The sequence below is a fragment of the Pan troglodytes genome, chromosome 18 (genome assembly GCF_028858775.2).
Source record: "Pan troglodytes isolate AG18354 chromosome 18, NHGRI_mPanTro3-v2.0_pri, whole genome shotgun sequence".
NCBI classification, from domain to species: Eukaryota; Metazoa; Chordata; class Mammalia; order Primates; family Hominidae; genus Pan; species Pan troglodytes.
This window is the reverse complement of record NC_072416.2, coordinates 82706464-82718719: the sequence shown is the minus strand read 5'-3', so window position 1 is coordinate 82718719 and position 12256 is coordinate 82706464.

Sequence of the window (12256 nt, the reverse complement as noted above, 5' to 3'; positions counted from 1 at the left end):
TTATTTAAAAATAAAATCAAAATGAATAGTGGCAGCCAATGTCATCAAGTGGTTCAGCAAATGGGTTCTAATCCTGGCTCTGTCATTTACTTGCTGTGTGACCTTGGGCAAGTTATAAAACCTCTCTGAGCCTCAGTTTCATCACCTTCTAAACGATAATAGTAACAACAGTCCTAATCATATATGGTTGCTGCGAAATACCTGATGCAGAGTAATGCACGATGCTCTCAGCACAGTGCTTGGCAAGCAACAGCCACTCAAGGCAGAACAGCCACCAAGATTGTGATGATCAATAATTACCAGAGTGCGAGCTTCGCAGGAGTGAATCTGCTCAGCTACTCTGAGGTTAAAGCAGAGAAACTTGATCCTGATACTATGTTTAAAGACCACGAGGTCGCCCAGGAAACCTAGACCGGGGACCAGGTCAAGGTGTCAAGGCTTTCGCTGCAGCTGGAGTGGTGATAAAGTTTGTATACTTGGCCCTGCTCAAATCTCATGTTGAATTGTAGTCCCCAGTGTTGGAGGTGGGGCCTGGTGGGAGGTGACTGGATCATGGTAGTGGATTTCTATTTATTTTTGAGACAAGGTCCCACTTTGTCACCCAGGCTGGAGTGCAGTGGCGTCATCTCAGCTCACTGCAGCCTCTGCCTCCTGGGTGGGGTGGATTTCTCATGGTTGGTTTAGCTCATGCCCGTGGTGCTGTCGCTGTGATAGTGAGTAAATTCTTATGAGATCTCATTGTTTAAGTGTGTGGCACCTCCTCGCCCCTCTCTTTCTTGCTCCTGCTCACGCAATGTGAGATCCCTCTTTGCCTTCTGCCATTACTGGGAGCTTTCTGGGGCCTCCCCAGAAGTAGATGCCAGTGCTATGCTTTCTGTACAGCCTGCAGAACCATGAGCCAATTAAATCTCTTTTCTTATAAAGTGTCCAGTCTCAGGTGTTTCTGTACAGCAATGCAAGCGTGGCCCAGCTCAGACAGTGAACATGGCGTTGGACCTTGTAGCTTGATTCTCTCCCACCTCCTGGGCCCCAGTCTGAGTTCTTGGCCTCCCGTGGTATAGTCCTCATCCTGGGTAGTGACTCTTGGTACTCAGCATCCGTTCCCACTTCCTTCCAGGGCTTTCAACACTGAAAACTTAAAATGAATTACCCAGACTCTCTGACATCCAGGGTTTTGGGGGCACATTTGGTTGTGACAGTTAAGCACGTTCACATGAGATTTGGAAGACAGGAGGGAGGCAGAAGCATCTCTCAGTGGCCCGTTTTCTCTTGGCAGGCAAGGTTGTGCGGATATGAGTGTCCAGTCTCCAGCTTTGTGGGTGCCTGGAGGCAGGTGCGGAGGTAGGTGCGGAGGCAGCTGTGGGGCTCCGATCCCTGGGTTGCAGCTCTGAGGGTGTGCTTGGCTCAACAGTCCCTCAGGCAGGTTTCTGATTCTCCGTATTCCTGATCATGGCAGCCTTGCTGGTGAGTCAGTTCTGCAGCATCTGGGGGGTCCTTACACCCCTCCATCCAACCCGTCAGTTTTGTCAGCATCGAACACCTTGTGTTCAGTTGTCTTCTGCCTGAAATACTTATGTAGGGAAGGAAATTGTTCATTTTCCTTTACCCATCTTAGGTTCCTTGACTGAGGCCCTGTGAAATGACAAAAGATTGAGGCTGCAATGAGCTGTGACAGTGCCACTGCACTCCAGCCTGGGTGAGAGTGAGAGCCTGTCTCAAGACATATTAACTAGAGAAAAACCAACAGAAATTTATTAACATGAGTGTCACAAATACACCCAGGATCACCCACTGACAAGTAACTCCAGGGGTGGTGAGAACTTGAACTTGCATTCCACCTCAACCAAAAAAGCAACACATCTGTACAGAAGGGACAAGACCAAAAGAAAAAAAAAGAAGGTCTTGAGAGTTTCTGGGGCAACAGAAGATTGGGGGAAGGCAAAGATGGGGAAACCGATAGAAGATAAGGGCCAGTTAGCAACGTTTGTTACGTAGATTCCTGTGGTGCCATCTGGGCAGTAAGAGTCTAGGGCTGTGTCTGGTGATGAATTTCTGCCCTTCCTGGTAGAAAGATGGCCAGGAGGCACTGTTAGAAATATATGTCCTGCTTTTAGGGCCAGGCACGGTGGCTCATGCCTGTCATCCCAGCACTTCGGGAGGCCAAGGTGGGCAGATCACTTGAGGTCAGGAGTTCAAGACCAGGCTGGCCAACATGGTGAAACCCCATCTCTACTAAAAACACAAAACATTAGCCGGGCATGGTGGCAGGTGCCTGTAGTCCCAGCTACTCAGAAGGCTGAGGCAAGAGTATCGCTTGAACCTAAGAGGTAGAGATTGCAGGAGCTGAGATCGTGCCATTGCACTTCAGCCTGGGCAACAAGAGGGAAACTCCATCTCAAAAAAAAAAAAAAAGCTGGACATGGGGGTATGTACCTGTAGTCCCAGCTACTCGGGAAGCTGAGGCAGGAGAATCACTTGAGCCTGGGAGGAGTTTGCATTGAGCTGAGATCACGCCACTGCACTACAGCCTGGGCTACTGAGTGACACTCTGTCTCAAAAAAAAAAAAAAAAAAAAAAGAAAAAAAGAAATCTATGTCCTGCTTAAATAGGGTAGGGCAGAGCTTTTCCTTCATCTGCTTCTTCTCAACTGTCTTCAGCTCAAAATAATCCTGATGCCAGAATGGCATATTTTGGGGTGGCCTAGTCTGTGACCCTCTGGCAGAATAGAATCATTCGTACTTTTGGCACCAAGCCTGACTTATACCACCCTGCTGGGAACCCATCCCTGCTGCCTGGTGTGTGAGCCCACCCCGCTCCATCCTCTCCAGCTCTTGACCCTCAGCCTGATTCAGGTCTCAGGGGTGCTGCTGACCTCCAGTGTGGACAGTCCCTCTACGCTGCCGCTGCCTGCACAGAGGTATTTGGGCCCCTCTGAGAGAACAGAGCATCGGGTGTGGTTGTGGGCCCTCACCACGCTCTGATTTCTAGACCTCTCACTTAACAATGAGGAAGTTCAAGAGTCACTAAGAAACAGTTCAAAACTGAAAAATAACAAGTCTGGGCTGGACACAGTGGCTCACGCTTGCAATCCCAGCACTTTGAGAGGCTACAGAGGGAGGATCACTTGAGCCCAGGAGTTTGACACAAGCTGGGAAACATAATGAGACTCCCCATGTCTACAGAAAAATAAAGATTAGCCAGATGTGACGGTATGCACGTGTAATCTCAGCTACTTGGGAGGTTGAGGCTAGAGGATCACCTGAGTCCACGAGGTTGAGGCTGCAATCAGCTATGATGGTGTCATTGCACTCCAGCCTGGGTGACAGAGTAAGACCCTGTCTCAAAACAAACAAACAAACAAAAAACAAAAGATGAGCTGGCTTGAGAATTTCTCCCAGTGAGGGGGAGGCCAGTGAGGGGGGACCAGCTTTCCTTTATGAACCTTAAAAATTTAGTGATTACATTGTGAGCTTGTTTTAAATTTAATGTTTCAATCTTTTTTTTTTTTTTTTTTGAGACAGAGTTTTGCTCTTGTTGCCCAGGCTGGCGTGCACTGGTGTGAGCTCACTGCAACCTCTGCCTCCTGGGTTCAAGTGATTCTCCTACCTCAGCCTCCCGAGCAGCTGGGATGACAGGTGTGCACCACCATGCCTTGGTAATTTTTGTATTTTTAGTAGAGACAGGGTTTCACCATGTTGGCCAGGCTGGTCTCAAACTCCTGACCTCAGGTGATCCACCTGCCTCAGCCTCCCAAAGTGCTGGGATTACAGGCGTGAGCCACTGCACCTGGCCCTTAATCTTTTTAACTGTGAAAGTAATACATATTCAATGTAACTAATTTTAATAATACAGAGTATATAAAATAAAAAGTGAGAATTCTGCTTCATACAGCCTCCCTTCTTTGAGGTACTTGCTATTTATAGTTTGGTCTATATTCTTCCAGACTTTTCTTTGTGCATGTACACACACACACACTTGTACAAGAATGCATAGATTTCTTTTTTTTTTTTGAGACAGAGTCTCACTCTGTCGCCCAGGCTGGAGTGCAGTGGCACGATCTAGACTCACTGCAACCTCTGCCTCCTGGGCTCAAGTGATCCTTGTGCCTCAGCCTCCTGAGTAGCTGGGAGTATAGGCACCCACCACCACACCCAGCTAATTTTTTGTATTTTAGTAAAGATAGGGTTTCACCATGTTGCCCAGGGTGGTCTTGAACTCCTGAGCTCAGGCAATCTGCTTGCCTCGGCCTCCCAAAGTGCTAGGATTACAGGTGTGAGCCACCGCACCTGGGCCATGCATAGATTTTTTTTTTTTAACAAAATGAAATTTTATATATGTAAGTGAAATTGTACATATACAATTATACATGAAATTATATATATATAATAGGTATATGTGTAGTTTTGCAATTACATCAAGGAAACTGATGAAATTGCATCAATTATTTGCATGTCATTAACAACACCTCAAGGAAAATGTTCATATAGAGATATCTCATTTATTGAAAAAGTCTCCAGTATTTGAGATTATGGAGATGAACTAGTCCGCTATTGACAGACACTGTTGCAGGCTGACGTCTATAACCCATAAAGGATCCTACCAATATGATAGGGGTATCACTCTGTGATTAGATTAGAGTGTGTTTTATGACGTTGTTGACTTTGAGAATGGGAGATGACCCTCAGTGGGCCTGACCCAATCAGTCGAGCCCTTAAAAGGGCTGGGATTCTTTCTGACAGGGAGATTGTAAGTAGGAGAGGGATTTGACTTCAGGGAAATTCTCCATTGTTGCAGGGGGTGGGTCAGAAAGGCCTCTAGGAGGTAAGGATGACTCGTGGCTCTCACAGTCGGGAAATACGGGAACCCCTGTCTTCAAGCCACCAAGTGATCTCAGAAGAGGCCCTTGGGCTCCAGGTGAGAATGCAGTGAGCTGGCACCTTGATTTTGGCCTTAGGATGCCCTGAGCAGAGAATCCAACCGTGCTTGTCCAGACTTCTCAACTGCAGAACTGGGACATCACCAGTGAATTGGGTGTTTTTATGGGGAGGGAAGAGTGTTGTCTGAAGTCATCGAGCTTGCTGTACTTTGTTACACAACAAAAGAAAACTGGTAAGGCGTACCTATGGTTTCCAGCAATTGTGCTTTTAAGGAACACTTCTGTCTTGAACCTCCTTTCACACACATCTTTATTTCAGAATTTCTGTGGGGTGGATTTCTAAACGATTTTTGGGCTAACCATTTAAATTATCGATATGTGCTGCACGAGCAGTGGCTCATTCCTGTCATCCCAGCACTTCGAGAGGCCGAATTGGGAGGATCACTTGAGGCCAGGAGTTTGAGACCAGCTGGGGCACCAAAATGAGATCCCCGTCTCTACAAAAAATAAAAATTAAAACATAAAAAAGGACACTATGGATGTGAATTACCAAATTGGCCTCCTGAAGCCACGTGTTGATTGACAGTCTGCCGCCTTTCCCCTGCCCTCACCAACAATGGATATGAGTCATCTTTTTTTAACTGTGGTAAGATACACGCGACATAGGACTTACCATTTTAACTATTTTAAAGTGATCCAGTCCGTTGCATTCAGCACACTCACAATATTGTGCCACCCCCGCTGCTCTAGTCCCAGAACTTTCCTGTCACCCCAAAAGGAAAACTCGTATCAATTAGGCGGTTACTCCCCACTCTCTCCCTGGCCCCCGGCAGCCACTCATCTGCTTTCTGTCTCCTATCATTAATCTTTTACTTGTTGCCAATCGGATACACAAATAGGGGCATTTATTTCAAGCTGCTCTGATGACAGGATGTGCACACAGCTCTCTCTTCCTGGAACTCAGACAAGCGCATGTCCCGGTTGCCGACAGAACGGCCCCACCACAGGTCAGGGCTCCGGACGCATGGACACATTCTCTGCCTTTCCTGCTTCTCCCAGCAGGCCCTGTCTCTGCCACCTCCCCATCAGCCCCGTGTTCTCCAGCTTGAGACCTTGGCATGTCCTTCCTCCATCCTCCTGCCTCTCCTCCTCCACCCTCTGTATCCCCGGCGGCTGATTCTAAGTGGGCAAGGCCTCCTGCGTCTCAGCCTGCCTCCCTGCTCGGTTGAGACTCTCGTCTGGCATGGGGTTGGCTGCCCCGGGGCATCTCTGGGCAGGGAACTGGGGATCCAAGGCCTCCGGGGCCTGGCAAGTACAGGGAGGAGGGCTGGAGGCTGGGCACCAAGGAGACAACAGGGAGAGGTGGGGACTGTGGCCAGGGGAGGGCGCGTGTCTTTCTAAAGAGGGCAGCTGCATGGTGACTGTGTGCTCCCAGATTTTCTTATTTTCTAAAGGAGTCCTAAATGTAGATATTTATATACAAGTGATTGACATTTCATCAAAACAAGCACATTCTCATTACCCTGGCCAACCAACATGGAGGAGTCGGGGTGGTGGAAGCAGGCAGCCACTCGCCCCACAGGCTGGCTCTGTGTGAGAGGCGTGGAGACAGCAGGTCTCCGGGTTGCTGGAGGCTTGAAAGCCTGAATAGATGCACCGGCTGCATCTCCAGGTCCCCAGGCTCCTACCAGGCTCTTTGTGGATTCTAGAACATTCTCTTCAGCTGCCTGAGCCCCTGTGGCTGTTTCCATGGCCCTGCAGGGTCTGAGGGAAAAGTGAGCCGTGTGCTGCTTTTTTTTTTTTTTTTTTTTGAGATCGAGTTTCACTCTTGTTGCTGCCCAGGCTGGAGTGCAATGGCACAATCTTGGCTCACCGCAACCTCCACCTCCTGGGTTCAAGTGATTCTCCTGCCTCAGCCTCCTGAGTAGCTGGGATTACAGGCATTTGCCACCACGCCCAGCTAATTTTGTGTTTTTAGTAAGGACAGGGTTTCTCCATGTTGGTCAGGCTGGTCTCAAACTCCTGACCTCAGGTGATCTGCCTGCCTCGGCCTCCCAAAGTGCTGGGATTACAGGCGTGAGCCACCGCACCCAGCCGTGTGCTGCTGTCTTTAGAGCCTCTCGAGTCCCCCCTTTCGGCTGAGCATCCCCCCTCCCCGCCTAGGTGACATGGAGATGCCCCAGGCCTGGGATTGTCCCCGTGGATTTACGAGCATCTTGGGCAGATGCTGTGGGAGGGCCTGACCTCTCCTGCAGGGTGAACTGTGTGTGTATGTGTGTGGGTTGGGCGGGGGGCGGGGGTGCTGGGTTATTCCTGGGCTGAGAAAGAGACCCCAACCCCAAAGCCCAGCCTCGGGAAGCAGGCTCAGCCCACCAGCTGTCAGGGAGGGATCCCGGGCTGGGGGAGTTGGAGGGGGCTGTCAGACAGAAAAAATGTTGCCTCCCACAAGCCCCTGGGGGCCTTCAAACCCGGCCCCTGCTGAGATGTTTTTCTAAAAGGCTCTTCTTGGCAATAGCCATTAGGCCCAAAGGTCTGCAGTTGATACGACCTTAGGGTCTCAGGTGTCTTTGACATGTGGAAAGGCATTCCCTCTGGGCCTCCATGGAGCCTACAGCCTAAACAGGGGCCCCTGGGCCACAGCGCTGCTGCTGCAGAGGAGTTGGCTGGGTCTTCTGGGGGAAGGGGCAGGACAGGGGGAAGCTTCCGTTTTCACTGGGGACCTATGGAAAAAGCGGCGTAGTGGGAACTTTGGTGCCATCATTCTCTCCTATGAGAGGCGGCATGGTTAGACCATTTTACACAACAGGAGACTGAGGCTCAGAGAGGCGAAGCTGCCTGAGGAGGTGGAGGAGCTGGGATTTGAACTCGTCAGTGAGCTGGACAATCTGGTGTTTCTCCTCCTCCCTCCTTGCTTTCCTCCCTTTCTTCCTTTTCTCTCTCCCTCTCCCCCTCCCCCTTTTCTCTTCCGTTACTCCCAGAACCGTCCACCGTGGCCTCTTTACATTCCAAGCTGGATTTTCTCCTGATCGCTCCAGTTCTCGAGGCAAAAAGCAAAGTCAGTGCTATGCAACAAGGCCGGCTGTGGTTGTGCCCCCAATGTCTCACTGGCTTCGTCGCCCACCACGGTCCTCATTTATTCTGTTGCAGGCCCTCGGGTCTCCTCGCTGGGCCTCCTGCTCACACAGCACCATCCTGCCTCAGGGGGACTCCTGCTGTGCCTGGAGCCCACTGACTTCTAAGTACCCATGCTGGTCCCTCATTCATGCAGCTCCCTGCTCAATGTCACCTTAGTGGAGTAGAACGTCACCTTGCCCTGACCCCATTCTAAAACAGCACCTGTGTCTTTTCGAGGTCCCCGAGCCCCACTTATCTTTCTTTGTAGCACTTATCACCACCTGATACCATGTGTCTATTCGCTTGTTCATTGGTGTCTTTCCCCGCCAGAAGCCAAAGTGTAATCTCCAGAGGGTAATCTCCAGTAGAGCAGAGACTTCATTTTGATCGTCGTTACTTGCTCAGCACCAAGAACAGTTCCAGGCATGGGGCAGGTGCTCAATAAAACTCGTTGAATGCATGACTCTGTATCTGTATCTATGTCTATATAGATAAATAGCTTAGCTTTATTTATTTATTTATTTATTTATTGAGACATGATTTTGCTCTGCTGCCCAGGCTGGAGTGCAGTGGTGCCATCACGGCTCACTGCAACCTCTGCCTCCCGGGTTCAAGCAATCCTCCTACCTCAGCCTCCTGAATAGCTGGGACCACAGGTGTGCACCACCATGCCCAGTTAAGTTTTTCTATTTTTTAGAATAGAAATCTGGGATTACAGATTTGAACCACCACACCTGACCAGCATTGTATTTTTTTAATGCATACAGTTCTGTAACTTTTTTTTTCATGTATTAGTCTGTTTTGGAGATCTTTATACTTCACTGCATATAGACTGGCTGTCCTCAACCAAGGGCAATTTTGCCCCCAGGGAACACTCGGCAATGTCTGGATGCATTTCTGGGTGTCACACCAAGGAGGTTGGTGCTACTGGCATCTGGTAGGTAGAGCCAGGGATGCCGCTAAACCTCCTGCAATGCACAGGACACTCCCCCCCCCACCACAAAGGATGATCCAGCCCAAATGTCACTTGTACCCATGTTGAGAAACCCAGATATAGACATAGCGTTCTTTCTTATGGTAACAGATTCCATAGTGTAAATGTACCATCATTTAAGCACTCACTTACTGATGAGCATTTTAGGATATTTCCAATTCTTTACTGTTGCAAACAATGCTGCAAGGAACATCCCTGCATAAGCATCCATGCCTCTTCATGCACATGGGCAGGTATTTCCCGAGGACAATAGCCAGCAGAGGGTCAAAAGAGGACGTGCACCGTGTTTATTTATTTATTTTTTTTGAGATGGAGTCTCGCTCTGTCCCAGGCTGGAGTGCAGTGGCGCGATCTCGGCTCACTGTAATCTCTGCCTTCTGGGTTCAAGTGATTCTCCTGTCTCAGCCTCTAGAGTAGCTGGGATTACAGGTGTCTGCCACCATGCCTGGCTAATTTTTGTATTTTTAGTAGACACGAGGTTTCACCATGTTGGCCAGGCTGGCAAACTCCTGACCTCAGGAGATTCACCCACCTCGGCCTCCCAAAGTGCTGGGATTCCAGGCGTGAGCCACCGCCCCTGGTCAGGACATGCACCTTTGACATGGAGACAGCCTCTGTCAAGTCGCCCTTCACACAGGCTGTAACCAAAGCACACTTCCAGCACAGCATGGCAGGGGTGCCAGCTTCCACCATCTGTGCTGTGGGTGATGGCTTTGAGACCTTCCCCAGGGGCCTCTCAACACAGTGCACTTAATCAGAGGGAGACTTGTCCTGAGCATGGAGCAAAGGCAATCCACTTTTGCTGTTTCTCTCTGTGCCAGCTCCTCCCCACCCTCCTCTGTGACACTTCAGATCCCAGCTCTGCCACTTATCATCACCTCACCTCTCTGTGCCTTAGTTTCTCCATCTGTAAAATGGAGCTAACAATAGCAACTTCTGCTCAAGGAGAGTTGGGAGAATTACAAAAGTTAATACTTGCAAAAACTTTCAGGCCGGCTAAGCAGTCCTCGAACATGAGCTATTATCCTGTGACATTCCTCCAGAGACAGCAGGGTGCATCATCTATAGTGCCGAAAATTGGAAGCAGGCAGGTGTCCCCCCTGTAATGGAAACACCAAGTGCTTTGCACGGCACCATGAAGCAGCGTGATATCCAGGCTTTAAAAATAATCCCAGGATTCAGGCTCAGGGGTCAGCCAGGAAGAGAGGACACCCAAGAATAGCCCCGATGGAATGCAAATCCTGAATTTACCCAGGAACTGGCCAAAGGGGCTTTTGAGCCTGAACGAGGTCAATTATCCTAAAGTGCCACCATTCCGAGTTTTCTACTACTTCATAAGCACATGGAGTGCAGTTAGAAATTGAATTTCATTTTTGCACATTTAAACAAAATGATCCTGGGGACTCTGGGGCACAGAGGAAATGCCCAGATGGTGTGAAATGAGGGTGTGTGCAGCCCCTGATGCCCCCGGCCCAGGTTTCAGGCCTCCAGGCCCCTTTGTCTGCTTTATTTTCTTTGCAGGAGTCTCGGGCTGCAATGACATGGTTTGCTTCGGGTTCTCCAGCGCCGCCTGCCTCCTCTGTCAGATGCCGGTGCTCGGGGGCGGCTTCGTTGGCTTCCTTCCTTCTCTGTTCCAGACCTAAGAGGATGCCTGGGCCCTCGTGGGCGCTCGGCAAACAGGTGTTCTGTTCCCGTTGTAAAATATTGGCAGTGTGACAATGACTGCGGGGGAGTGTGGGGGCAATTCCGAACTGTGTGTAGATCAGGCTTCATGACATAAAAACTGGGGAAAGTTGAGATGAGCTGTACACAGATTTCTCCAAAGGTCAAACTGGCACCTCCATGAGTTACGTGTACAGAAGTAAAAAGAATCTTTAATAAATCCAGAAAGGGAAGGTAGGGGACGGCCGAGGCCAGGGCACCAGGTAAGCAGGAAGGAGGCGTGAACGCTCTTTGTAATGAATGTTCCCCTTGGGGACACCTGGCAGGGAGGACCCTGTGCACACATCCCAGAGTGCTCTGGGAACCCCTAGGAATCCATTATAAGGACAAGACAGCTATTTAATTTCCCATGAGTCATTTTTTTTCCCAGTGTTTTTATAAGAGTTAATGTCAGAGGCTAGGCCAGGCGCAGTGGCTCGCGCTTGTAATCCCACTCTGGGAGGCTGGAGCGGGAGGGTCACTTGAGCCCAGAAGTTTGATATCAGCCTGGAAAACATGGCAAAACCCTGTCTCTATGAAAGAATTTTTTTTTAATTAGCTGGGCGTGGTGGCATGCCTGTAGTCCCAGCTACTCAAGAGGCTAAGGTGGGAGGATCACCTGGGCTCAGGGGTTCGAGGCTGCAGTGAACTATGATGGTGCCACTGCACTCCAGCCTGGGTGACAGAGCAAGACCCTGACTCGTAAAAGAAACCAGAGAGTTAACGTCAGAAGGCTTGTCCACGGTTCCTTAGGTTTTGTTCCAAAACACACATCTGGGCTGTGGTCACAGAGTTGCCTATTTCAACCCTGGGATGACCTAGTGGCCCCTTTACCAAAACCACCTTTAGTGACCTCTCATTGGTAGCCTGAAATCAGCCACAGTGGAAGTGTTTACACCAGGGAAATTGGAAATCAGTAAAGGCCTTCCCTCCAAGCCATTGTTAAACAGTTACCAGCACACCACTGCATGCCCAGAGCTGTTCTAAGAACTCTACATAATTCACTCATTTAATCCTTTCGGCCACCCTGTGATATGTGGTATTATTATTATTCCCATTCTACAGATGGGAAAACTGAGGACCAAGAAGTTTAAGTAACTTGCCCAAAGTCACACAACTGTAGAGGATGCAGGCTTTAAACCTAGACATTCTGGATCCACTGTCTTTGTTGTTAACTGCTAAACTCTGTAGCTCACTGAAACCCTGACTTCATGGACATTATTGCTTAGAGTTATGCTGAGAAAGGCAGAAAAAAAAATCCCACAGTAGGTTGACTTAAAAAAATATGGGCTGGGTGCAGTGGCTCACGCCTGCAATCCCTGCACTTTTGGAGGCTGAGGCAAGAGGATCACTCGAGCCTGGGAGTTTGAGACAAGCCTGGGCAACATAATGAGACCCCTATCACTGTAAAAAAAAAATTTAAAGGCTGGGCGCGGTGGCTCACGCTTGTAATCCCAGCACTTTGGGAGGCCAAGGCGGGCAGATCACCTGAGGTCAGGAGCAGAAGTTCGAGACCAGCCTGGCCAACATGGCAAAACCCCGTCTCTACTAAAAATACAAAATTAGCTGGG